At 50.1% G+C, this 13531-nt stretch overlaps 1 protein-coding gene across 4 annotated transcripts in view; it reads right to left on the bottom strand.

Moving 5' to 3' along the window:
- Nucleotides 1–13531, bottom strand: part of DGKK (diacylglycerol kinase kappa) — a 193422-nt gene that overhangs the window by 148092 nt on the left and 31799 nt on the right. The window lies entirely within an intron of this gene.

Below are 13531 nucleotides of genomic sequence, written 5' to 3' on the forward strand. Positions count from 1 at the left end.
AGAATGCTAGGCGCTGCGGATCCAAACAGCCCAGGCAGAGCCAGGCTGGGGGAGGGGAGAATACCCCAGCCAAGTGACCCATGCCAGAGGGTTTGGGTTGTTTAGTCAGGAGGCGAGCAGCTCCATGGGAAGGGAAGGAGAGCGGGGCACAGGACCAAGCAGGAAGTGGAGTGCAGCTGAGGTGAAGAGACTGAGGGAGAAGGAGGGGGAAATTGGACATCAGATTGGCCACTGTAGCCTTGCTGCTCCTGAAGCCCAGCTAGACCTCAGCATCCTGTAGACCAGGTCTGGCTCTCCTTTCACTCCCAGGGCTTTCCCTGAGCCGACCCCACACTTTTCCAGAGTGACCCGGTTCACTCCCAGAGGAGGAGCAGGCTCAATAGCCATGAGGGGGCACCTTTCCAAGCTTCTCTTTTGTGCTCCACAGCGCGCATGTGAGAGCCCTCCAGCTCTCAGCCGGCAATAAAGTAGGACAGTGCGTGAACCTCAGAACGAAACTATCTGGTGGCCGATCACAAGCCACCACCTTCGAGTCATTCATAACAGTCAGTCAACAACACAGAGGAGTGATATGATCAGAGGGGAATAGCTAAAAATAGCCTCAGGAGCTCGGCCTTTCAGCACGGCACTGCCTAGCCTCGTGTGGCTGTGCTCTGTGGGGCACGGGCGGGGTTAGCCAAGCCCAGGGCTCTGCAGGATGGGCTCCCAGCCAAACCATGGAGTTAGCACTGGGTGTTTGCCACAGTCAGAGCCCGTTCCGAGGGCTGCTATCCCCTGCCCAGCTGCAATGGGGGCAGATTTCATGAGCCAAACAGGACCTTGCTGGTTCAGAACTCTCCCAGTCCCCAGGAGTGGGCACAGGTGTTTGCAGGCCATGTGGTGGGTGATTCCCATGTGCCCTAGCATGGTGCTGGCTCCTGGAGCTGCCGTCTCTCGGATGAGATGTCAAAGCAAGGGCCTGGCTAACACAAATGCCAGCATTCTGGGGGGTGGGGGTGGGGGTCAAATCTGCCGATTCATTGATGGAAACATTTCACAGAGCCCTGCCTGGCTTCCAGCCACACCCACCCAGCTCCTTGGCAGCCCGCTGGCAGGCAGCCCTTGCTGCGGGTTCACAGCTCCTTGGGGCCCAGGCTCACAGGATCTGCAGCCCCAGGGCAGCGCACCAGCTGGACGGCCCTGGGCCAGGGCTTCGTTCCACATCTGAACAAAACCACAGGTCAATATTGTTCCATCTCACAGAGGATGTCGCTATGTCCCCTGCCCAAGCCTTACCCCCATTCCATCCCCGCCCCGCACAGGGCTGTCCTGAGGGTGTAGCACCAAATGTATCCTCTTAGCTTCCTCTAACGATGGTGCTGCCTAGCCCTTCTTTCTGAATGGCCTTGGCACACTGATCTGCAGTGCCACCCTTTACTCCTGGCCTCCAGGCCCCCTCAGACCCAGCCACCCAACCTGGGCAAAGCTGCCTTTCTGACTGGCACTCGCTTTGGGAAGGGGATGTGGGGTCCTGGAACAATGTAATAGCATCAGTATTACATCCCAAACGCAGGCAGTTATCAGTGTGGACTCCTAGCACAAACCTGTGGCAGCCACCACAGAGCCAGGAAGAAAAACTGCCAACTGTCATTTGTGGGAGCACCCAGCAGCCCCTTTGCGCTGGGCACTGCACATTCACATCAGGACAGACAGCCCCTGCTCGGAAGAGCTTACAGTTTAAACAGACGGAGTGGGGAGAAAGGAAGAATTACCATCTCCATTTTATAGACAGGAACTCCTCAGAAAAGGAATCATAGAATCATAGAATTCAAGATCAGATGGGACCATTATGATCATCTAGTCTGACCTCCTGCAAGATGCAGGCCACATAAGCCGATCCACCCACTCCTGAACTAATTCTCTCCCTTGACTCTGCAGTTGAATGCTCAAAATCATGATTTAAAGACTTCAAGTAGCAGATAATCCACCAGCCAGCGACCCCTGCCCCATACTTCGGAGGAAGGCAAAAAACCTCCAGGGCCACTGCCAATCTACCCTGGAGGAAAATTCCTTCCTGACCCCAAATATGGCGATCAGCTGAACCCCGAGCATGTGGGCAAGACTCTCCAGCCAGACCCTCTGGAAAAGGCTAACAATATCCCAACATTGACCCTTTGTACTAATTACCAGTGTGGCACGTTATTGACCTATTGACTAAACCCGTTATCCTATCATACCATCCCCTCCATAAACTTATCCAGCTTAATCTTAAAGTCATGGAGGTCCTTCGCCCCCACTGTTTCCCTCGGTAGGCTGTTCCAGAATTGCACTCCTCTGATGGTTAGAAACCTTCGTCTAATTTCAAGCCTAAATTTCCTGACTGACAATTTATATCCGTTTGTCCTCGTGTCCACATTAGCACTGAGCTGAAATAATTCCTCTCCTTCCCTGGTATTTATCCCTCTGATATATTTAAAGAGTGCAATCATATCTCCTCTTATCCTTCTTTTGGTTAAGGAAAACAAACCGAGCTCCTCAAGTCTCCTTTCATACGACAGGCTTTCCATTCCTCGGATCATTCTAGTGGCCCTTCTTTGTACCCGTTCCAGTTTGAATTCATCCTTCTTAAACATGGGAGACCAAAACTGCACACAATACTCCAAATGAGGTCTCACCAACGCCTTATATAACGGGACTAGCACCTCCTTATCTCTACTAGAAATACCTCGCCTAATGCATCCCAGGACCGCATTAGCTTTTTTAACGGCCACATCACATTGCCTACTCATAGTCATCCTATGATCAACCAAGGAAGGGTGAGTCCTTTAGAGAGGGAGGTAGTTCAGTGGTCAGGGAACTAGCATGGGACTTAGGAGACTGGCATTCAATTCCCTGCTCCACCCCAGACTCCCTGGATGACAGGTACAAATCATGTGGGCTCTCTGTGCCTCAATTTCCCCTCTGTGAAATCGCAATAATAGCACTGCCCTCCCTCAGAGGGGTGGGTGGAGGATACAAACATTCAAGATTATGAGGCACACAGCTACCACGGTAAAGTAGGGTCATATAAGTGGCACAGAGAGATTAAATGACTTGCCCAAGGTCATGAAGGAAGTCTGTGGTAGAGCTGATTACTGAAACTGCTGAGTACCAGCCAGGGCCTTCACCGCAAACCCATCCTCCTCTGCACACCAAATCGAGTTTTTCCACAGAAGTATGCTTTTTCTTGTTGATCCTTCAAGGGGATTTTGCCTTTCTTAGCCACACACTTATTTTGTTGACAGCACTAATCTCAGTGTGACTCACCTTCTGAATTGTGATATTAGTTAATCAATATAACTTCAGAAAGATCTGTGTCCCTCTTCCAGTCAAGAGATCCTCTGTATTTTCTAATTCCTTACTGGCAACTGACAGTCGAAATATTAGTTGTATTTAAGTTATATTTCAGTTCTACTCTTCCCTCATTAATTGTGCATATAAAGATATATCAATACAACGCTATCCCTCTCTCCTTCCCCCACCCCCCAAAAAATCCCAGGGAATCAGTCAACAAAAAACATCATTAGAAAGTGGTTCAGGCTGCAAATGTCAATCATTGGCATCTGCGATCACCCAGGAAATTGATTATAATCAAGGGATGCAGCCATACAATCTTGCTTTACTTTTTCTATGTGAGTTACACCTCCCCACGCAGCTGTGCTTAGCTCCCTTTGTAGAATCTGACCCAAAACTCATCACAATCAAGAGAGAGACTCCCAGCGACTTCAGTGACCTTTGGATCAGGCCTATGATTGGCATAAATACATGTAAATAGAAGTACAACAGATTACCAGCAGATTGCACTATGAGCTATGGAGTATCCTGTCATCAGCTCAGCTCTCACCTTCACTTCATCAGCAATGCCAGCCTCAGACACCCACTTCTCTACAAGCCCTTTGCACTCTCCCCTCACTGCCCCCAACACATGGTGGGAGCTTCCCTCTAGACTCGTAATGCCTCCACCTTGGCCTCCTCCAGGTCACCCTCAGAACTCACCTCTGCACACAGATGTCTACCCCCAGATGGCTGCGAGGCAAGCACCAGATCTGAGCACTGCTCCTGACTGGGTAAGAAGCGAACCCTGGCCAGCTCCCCAGCTCAACCCACTTGTGTGCCTCAGCCATGCGGTCTGTCCCATCTGCTAGACAGCAAGCTCTTTGGGGCAGAGGTAGCCATTTACTTTCTATTTACACAGCACCCAGCACCATGGGCCTCCTAGGCACTGCTGCAACATACTTGTAAACATACATGAGAGGTCTGTTTCCAGTGCACTCCAGCCTGAACCCAGAGCATATGACTGTTAATTGAACAGTACAGCTCAGTGCATCAACCAGCAAGGTCTGCTTTGCATAAATGTAACACACCCATCGCAACTTCCACTCGGTTACACTGATGTAAATCCAGAGTCATCCTATTGAAACCACTGGAGTTACTCCAGCTTTACATCAAGGTTATGAAGGTGAGAATCCACCTCCTTTATTCAACACATTCTAGAAGGGCCAAAAGACAAGATTTTACCTTTTTACCATAAAAGAAACATCTTACTACTCAATCAACATAGCAGAAGACACACAAGGCTGTAGCATGTACCAACAGAGCCCGCGAGTAAACTGGTTTTGAAATCTTTAGTTTTAATTAAACAAATGGAGGGTTATTTCTAGCTTATGTCTCCAGCACTACCCTACTCTTTCAGGAGACAGGAAGGGGAAGAGTTTAGAGTGGGTGGAGGTTGTTAGTTGCATAGGGAGTGAGTAAGTGAAGCAGTGATATATGGTGTGTGAATGAAGCAGCTGCATCCTCTTACTGATCATTTTCACACTCTCAGATTTCGGAGGTTTTTTGAGGGAGGAATTATGGCAAAAGCATAGAGAATCCATTATCTGGGCTTCAAGGGGACCCAGGCATTTGCAATCAGAGCTATTTCCAAACAATGTTTTTTTAAACTGGTACAAGGAAATAAGTTTTCCTACAATGCAGAATTAGCTTGTGGAACTCACATCCACAAGATGTAATTGAGCTCAAGAGCTTAGAATGGGTTCAAAAGAGTCTTGGATAATTATAGGGATACCCAAAGAATCCAGAGTTAGAGTAATAAGGATTTAAAAAACTAGTGCTTTGGAAGGACATAATCCCCCATGTCTCGGAGCACAAGCTCCAGTCTCTAGTGGAAGTTCTCCCATAATTGCCTCCTGCAAGGCATTTTGCATCTTCCTCTGCAACAGCTGAACCTGGCCACTAGCCACCAAAGACAAGACACTGGACGAGCTGGCTCATTGTTCTGATCTAGTCTGGCAGTTCTTCACATGTGTTTTATACACCCAGCAACACAGGTCTACGCGGACGCACGCATGCAGTGCTGGTGAACTGCCCAGCTATTTACAGCCAGAGAGAGCTGTGCTTGCATAATGGAAAATGTGAGTGGAGAGAGGGCAGCGTGTTTGCAAACCTCACACACATCCGGCTGGTAGAAACGGGGCTATCTTTATCCCCCACACACAAGCCTGCAAACCCTGAGTAACCAGAAAGCTAGACTGGAAGGAACACGACAGACTGACTTCCCCCCCATAGCCACAGGGATGAGAGCTTTCTCTGGAGACAGCACCCAAAGGCGGATGGATGGGTGACCCCCATAGGCCAACTGTGATAAATAAAGTGTGTGTGGTGGGGGGTATCTCCCTTTGATGGACACCCAGCCAGCCAATTATCTGTAAAATCCCTCTTGGTAGCTGTTCTTTACTTGCTTCACCTGTAGAGGGTTAAAAAGTCCCCCAGGTAAAGAAAAAAATGTGGGCACCTGACCAAAAGAGCCCATCAGAAGGTAGAACTTTTTAAAATTGGGAAAGAAACTTTGCCTTTGTTTGTTGTTCTCTGGGATGGAGGGACAGAGCAGCCATGCTATAAGCAGCTAAGCCAGGTATGATTATAAATCATCAAATCATGCCTAGAAATACTTATCTGAACTCCAAATGTGTAAGTAGATCAGAATGTTTAGCTAGATGCAATTAGGGTTATTTCTTATTGGCTTGTGGACTCCTCTGTGCTAACCCCACATGCTTTTGTTTGCTTGTAACCTTTAAGTCAGGGATGGGCAAACATTTTGGCCTGTGGGCCACACTGGAGTTCCAAAATTGTATGGAGGGCCGGGTAGGGAAGGCTATGCCTCCCCAAACAGCCTGGCCCCTGCCCCCTATCCGACCCCTCCCACTTCCCCTCCCCCGACTGCCCCCCCCTCAGAACTCCCAACCCATCCAACCCCTCCCCCTGCTCCTTGTCCCCTGACCGCTCCTCCGGGACCCCCCACATCCAACCTCACCTGCTCTCTGTCCCCTGACCCCTATTCACACCCCTGCCCCCTGACAGGCCCCCTGGGACTCCCATGCCTATTAACCACCCCCTGCTCCCTGTCCCCTGACTGCCCCCCGGGACTCCCTGCCCTTATCCAACCCCCCCCCACACACACACACACGCTCCCTTAGAATGCCACTCAGAGCACCAGGACTGGCAGCCAGACCACCCAGCCAGAGCCAGCCATGCAGGCAGGCGGCTCTCGCAACCCTGCTGCCCAGAGCACTGGCGGCACAGCGAGCTGAGGCTACAGGGGAGGGGGGGACAACCAGGGATGGGCTGGGGGTTAGCCTTCCCGGCCGGGATCTCAAGGGCTGGATGTGGCCCCCGGGCTATAGTTTGCCCACCTCTGCTTTAAGCTGAACGCCCAAGAAAGCTATTTTGGGTGCTTGATTTTTGGAATTGCTCTTTTAAAATCTAGCAAAAGCCTAAGTTCCAGGTGTATTTTCTTTCTTTTAAACATGCCGGAGAACGTTCCTTCAGAGTAGGTGACCACGTCAGGGTCCTAAAAGCGCTCCAGGCCAATAAGATGGAAGCATTGTGGGAGGGGCCATTTATGGTCCGAGAGCACCTGGAAGCTGTTAATTACCTCATAGCATTCCCAAACCCTACCCTAAAACTTAAAGTATACCATGTCAATTCTCTAAAGCCCTTTTATTCCCGAGAAATCAAGGTTCGCCAGTTTACAGCCCAGGAGAGAGATGACGCTGAATGGTCTGAAGGATTCTACTATGACAGAAAAAGCAACAGTGGCGTGGAAGAGGTGAGACTTTCCAAGATCCTTCGGCATAAGCAGCAACAGCAAATCCAGGAGCTCTGCACCAGCTTCGCATCAATGTTTTCAGCCACCCCAGGATGGACAGAACAGGCATACCACGCCATTGACACAGGTGATGCTTGCCCAATTAGAATGGCTCCTCAGGCCAAAACTACAATAGAAAGGGAGATCAAGGACATGTTACAGATGGGTGTAATCTGCCCCTCTGAGAGTACATGGGCCTCTCCAGTGGTTCTGGTTCCCAAACCAGATGGGGAAATCTGCTTTTGTGTGGACTATCATAAGCTAAGTGCTGTAACTCGCCCACAAAACTATCCAATGCCACACACAGATCAGCTATTGGAAAAACTGGGACGTGCCCAGTTCATCTCCACCTTAGACTTAACTAAGGGGTACTGGCAAGTGCTGCTAGATGACCCAGCCAAGGAGAGGTCAGCCTTCATCACCCATGTAGGGCTGTATTAATTTAATGTGCTCCCTTTTGAACTGTGAAACGCATCCACCATCTTCCAGAGACTGGTAGATGACCTTCTGGCTGGATTTGGGGAATTTGCAGTCGCCTACCTCGCTGATGTGGCTATATTCTCAGATTCATGGGCAGAACACCTCCAAGCTGTCTTCCAGCGTTATAAGGGAGGCAGGATTAACCGTTAAAGCCAAAAAGTGTCAAATAGGCCTAAACAGGGTAACATACCTTGGACACCAGGTGGGTCAAGGTACTATCAACCCCCTACAGGCTACGCTAAATGCTATCAAAAATTGGCCTGTCCCTAAGGTCCAGGAAGCAGGTCCAATCCTTCTTGGGCTTGGCCAGGTATTACCAATGATTTGTACCAAAGTGCAGCCAAATTGCCACCCCAGTGACAAACCTAACCAGGAAAAAATAACCAAATGCAGTTCAGTGGACTGATAAGTGTGAAAAAGCCTTTAACCAGCTTAAGGCAGCCCTTATGTCTGACCCTGTACTGAGGGCCCCAAACTTCAACCAGCCATTTGTCGTAACCACAGATGCGTCTGAGCATGGCATGGGAGCAGTTTTAATGCAGCAAAGACCAAATACACAATTCCGTCCTGTTATATTTCTCAGCAAAAAACTTTCTGAGAGGGAAAGCCACTGGTCAGTCTCAGAAAAACAATGTTACACTATTGTGTATGCTCTGGAGAAGCTACACCCATACATTTGGGGACGGCGGTTCCACCTGCAGACTGACCAGGCTGCACTGAAGTGGCTTCACACAGTCAAAGAGACTAACAAAAAACTTCTTCATGGAGTTTAGCTCTACAAGACTTTGATTTTAAATTACAACACATTTCAGGAGCCTCTAACAAAGTGGCTGATGCACTCTCCCAGGAAGGTTTCCCAGAATCAGCCAGGTAAAAATGTCCATGTATTCTACATCATTGTAGTCCTTGAAACATAAAAAGTACAGTTTAGTTCTTCATGTAATTATTAGTAAAATTAGAGGTGCATGTTATCTTATTAACTCTGTTTCCTAAACCTACAGGAAGAAACCCCAGCCAGTGTGGACCCGACCTGAACCAGGCTGGCCAGCACTGTCTGTGATTTGGGGGGTGTGTGATAAATAAAGAGGAGAGATAGCCAGCCAGTTAGCTGTAAAATCCCTCTTGGTAGCTGTTCTTTACTTGCTTACCTGTAAAGGGTTAAAAAATCCCCCAGGTAAAGGGGAGGGGGGGAGTGGGCATCTGACCAAAAGAGCCAATGGGAAGGTAGAACTTTTTAAAATTGGGAAAGAAACTTTTCTTATGCCTTGTGGACTCCTCTTTGCTAACCTCAGATGCTATTGTTTGCTTGTAACCTTTAAGCTGAACGCCCAAGAAAGCTATTTTGGGTGCTTGATTTTTGGAATTGCTCTTTTAAAATCTAGCAAAAGCCTAAGTTCCAGAGGTATTTTCTTTCTTTTTGCTTTTAATAAAATTTACCTTTTTTAAGAACAGGATCAGATTTTTGGTGTCATGAGAGGTTTGTGCATGTTGTTTCACCAGCTGGTAGCCACAGCTAATTTCCTTTGTTTTCTTTCTCAGCTCTTGCCCAGAGGGGGGGAGTGAAAGGGTTTGAGGGTACCCCACATGAGGAATTCCCAAGTGCTCCTTCCTGGGTTCAAAGGGTTTTTTGGGGTTTTTTTTTTTTTTTTTGCATTTGGGTGATGGCAGTGTTTACCAAGCCAAGGTCAGAGAGAAGCTGTAACCTTGGGAGTTTAATACAAGCCTGGGGTGGCCAGTATTATTTTTTAAAATCCTTGCAGGCCCCACTTCTGCACTCAAAGACACAGAGTTGGGATTCAGCCTTGACACCAACTGACGCCAAGGGCCCAGCTGGGTTTTATTTCCAGTTTGGAGGTGATGAAGGGAACAGAACGGCCCTGACATCCAAGTCTGAGTTGGTCTGACTGGGCTTGTGCCAGGTGAGCTGACGAGGAGCTGGGAGGGTATAGGACAGCGTGCCCCGTTGCCAAGCTGCTAGCTCAGCCACCAGGTTGCAATGACTCCCACTATTGAGTCATAGCAGGCATGGAAATCTGGTGCCTGTCCACCCTCTCCACAGCTCGCCAGGCACTGGCTAGTGCAGACCCTCACTGCCTGGGGCAGTCTCAGACACCACCAACCCCAGGCTGGATTTTATGCCCATCTGAAAAGCATTCAGAGTACACTACTGTGCCATGCTGCTGTCATGCTGCAACCCCTCCCATCCCACCTGTGGGGATAAAGGTGCTATAGGAGTTTACACGTATCTCACATGACATGTCTCTCATCTAGGGGTGTCTGCACTAGAAATGTGTGCAGCTGCACTGTCATTGTGTAAACACTGACTGCAGCCAGTGCAGGGGTTCTCCCAGCAGTGTCGCTAAGGCAATAGCGAGGTTGACAGAAGAATTCTTGTGCTGACCTAAAACATGGAGATATAGCTATCTCATAGAGCTGGAAGGGACCCCAAAAGGTCATCAAGTCCAGCCCCCTGCCTTCACTAGTGGGACCAAGTACTGATTTTGCCTGAGATCCCTGTGTGGCCCCCCTCTAAGACTGAACTCACAACCCTGGGTTTAGAAGGTCAATGCTTAAACCACTGAGCTATCCCTCCTCACTGGCAATGTCTCCACCATGGCTTCAGTCGGCTTAACTACATCACACAGGGTGTGCTATTTTTCACAGCTCCAAACACTGTAGATACCCTGTCCTGGCTTTGTAATGTACACCAGGCCTCAGTGTCTTCTTCCATACAGCCTGCGCTGCATGGAACCCTGCCCCCATCCCAGCCTTATCCCACACCATAAATCTCTGCTTAAAATTCAACTCTTTCCTGTTGCCACTCCTAATGAAAATCCATGGCTGTGCTCTGCAGCAGTACCCCACAGCGTGCACTCCAGGGAGCTGGCAGACTCGGGAGTGTTGTGGCGGAAGCACATGACTCTCATGCCCCAGCCCCCAAAGCACCTGTGAAGACGCACGGCAGCTCATCTCCCCTCAATCAAGGCATGTTTCACCCTAGGATCAGACCATAATCACTTCAGCAGGGAGCAGAAGTGGTTCCATTGTTATGTGCAAATAACACACCCAATGAGCACAGCCCTGTCTCCTTTGGCAAAGTATTACACACAGGTCAGGATTTTTACTCATTTGCTGTTATTTCCACTGCAGTAGCATCTCGAAGCTGCAGCCAAGAGCAGGGTACTATTGTACACACTGTGAGAGACCACCTCTGCCTAGAAGAGCTGTTGATTTAAATCAACAAGACAGATGAAGGGCTGGGATTTCCCCAAAGACCCAGTGCAGAGAATGTAATCCAGGCCTCCTGACTCCCAGTCCAATACTCTAACCACTAGACAATGCTGCCTTCACTGAAGCAGGGTGTTATTGCAATTTTTTAGCACCTTATTTCAGCAAACAAATTTTGGCCTGTGGTTTGCTGGGAGCATCCACTAGTCTGCTGTGGATTCTTGATCACACCTTGCTTCTATTCCCTGCCTGGGTGCCCTGGAAGCTTTACTCCTGGGGGGAGACACGTTTCCTGTTTGCAAATGACCCACGACCATCTGCAATTGTCCAACAAATCGGCTGTGCAAACGATAAAGGGACAATGGCCAGGACTGAGAGCCGATGTGGGAGCAGTGTCTGCAATACTTCTGCTTTCATCAAACGCTGATTAGCACAGACCTCCCAGGGACTTTCACTTGGAGGGCACATCCACGCTTCAAGCTGGAGGTAGAAGTTCCAGCAAAAGGAGATATGCCTACGCTGGCACGGCACTGATTCAGCTAGTGCACTACAGATAGCAGTGTAGCTGTGCTGGCACAAGCGGCCCGGAGTCTATGCCTATGGTCTTGACGGGATCCTATTCAGAGTGGCTAGCCCTATTTTTAGCTCAATCAGAGCAAGAGTGATTGCCAGTTAACTCGAGGTATTAACTCCATCGACCCGCTACCATCTCCTGGAGGTGCATTAACTACATCCCTGGAAAACATATACAGTGTTGAAGCTGTGCCACTGGAGTGTAGACATCCCCTTAGGATCAGCTTAGGGCAAAATCACAGACACTTGTACCTTGGAATATTGTGTGGGGAATGTCCACACTAGCCTTTAAAAACATGTGAACCACCTCAAGTTCACTGATTGCTCTAGTGTAGACAAGTCCCCAGCGCACAGGAGCCTGCTCCCCCAGATGTCTGGGATAAAAGTGATCCTAGCAAGGTGAATCCTCCCTGCTGCCTCCCTGCAGCCTGTGAGACGTGGCAGGCAGGGCTCTGCTGCCAGGTGGAGAAACCAGAATAAGAGTGTTTATTCCTTTCCTTTCAGGCAATGACTCTTCCGTTTTCAGGTCACCAAAACCTCAGCCCCTTCCCTCACCTCCTGGGTTGGTGTGCGGAGAGCAGGCTCCCTGCATTGTTGAGGCTGCCAGGCGCTGTGCAGCAGGAAGTCTCTGCTTGTGGGTAGCAGCACCTCAGCCGTGCTGTGGGGCCAAGGAACTGAAGCAACAAGGCTCCACCCTCCCAGCCTGGCTCTGCGAGATGTTCTCTCCTCTCCATTTCTCACTATTGCATCAGTGGAAGCACTAGTGTAACCCTGCAGGTTAACCCCTGTGCAGAGGGGTCTAGTCGGTACGATGGTCAAAACTCCAGAACTCAGTGCACTAGCGCCCTCCACCCACCATTGGATTCAGCTCTGACACTAAGCCACTGGTGTGCCGGGGCCACTGCTTGTTATCTGTTCAGAATCATCCGCTCTACCTGTTTCCACACCAGTTCTTCTCTATGCAGACTGTGAGCTCCTTGCATGGACTCTGTCTTCTTGCTGTGTTTTGTATAGTCACCCAGCATGCCGGGGCTTTGGTCCCTGCCTGAGACCCTGAATCAGGGCCCCATCACACTAGGCTCTGTACACACAGACAGGAAGATAGCCCCTGCCCCACGGCAAATACTAACAAATGCTCTGGTTAAGCTACAGTGGTCTCAGAGGCAGGCAGCTGTGGAAAAAAGGGGAGCAGCAGCCCCGTAGCCCACCCCTGCAGCCCACCAGGAAAGCAAGCAGAACTGCAGAAATGGGGGGTGAAGGCTGGGCAGCAACCCCCTGTGGAGGAAGCACCAGCTGTGGTGAAAGCCCTGCCGGAAATGGCTGTGGGGTTAGCTAGGCAGGAATGGAGGCAGCTGATAAGAGCTGGGGAAGAGCTGATACTGTTTGCAAACCAGTCCAGAGCTAAAGAAAGGAGAAGAGAAATTCCCCACACACCAGCTAGTGAGGGGTGCAGGCAACAGCATGTCCAGGACCCCTGCATTTCACAGGTCAAAGAACTCAGAGGTGGGGATGGGCCAGGTTCTCCTAGTGAATGCGCGGCAGTGCAGCATGGGCCAGGCTCGTTCAGAAGGGCAAGAGAGGAAACATTCCCCAGCAGTTAGGGCACCATCCCAGACTGCCTGCATGACCTAGGGAAAGTCCTTTAGTCTCTTGGAGTGTCAGCTGACCCAGCTGTCAGTCAAGATAATTGCTCTGCCCCACCCCCAGGGTGTGGGGGATGAACTCGCTACGGGGCCACAGAAGTGCCCCACAGCAGTCCAGGAGCACTGGATCTGGCAAGATGCCTGCGCACGGAGCCAGGCTGGCAGCCAGAGCCTGCTATGCTCTGTTCCCAGCTTGGATACCAATTGGCCTCTGCAACTGGGGCCAATAGCTCCACAGGCAGAGGTCAGAGTTTTCTTATTTAAAACTGGGGAGAATTCTTCCGGGCCAGGTCCTGGGGCCAGGACTGACTTTCTACTCCGGTGAAGCAGAAGCTGGGCAAGGCCTACAGGATTCAGCCCTCTCTCCTCCCCTACCTCTCTGGGGCGTTGCTGGAATGGCTGGCAGTGCACTGACCACAGCGAGCACTAGGACTGCGGAGCA

The sequence above is a fragment of the Mauremys reevesii genome, linkage group 9, assembly GCF_016161935.1.
Source record: "Mauremys reevesii isolate NIE-2019 linkage group 9, ASM1616193v1, whole genome shotgun sequence".
Taxonomy (NCBI): domain Eukaryota; kingdom Metazoa; phylum Chordata; order Testudines; family Geoemydidae; genus Mauremys; species Mauremys reevesii.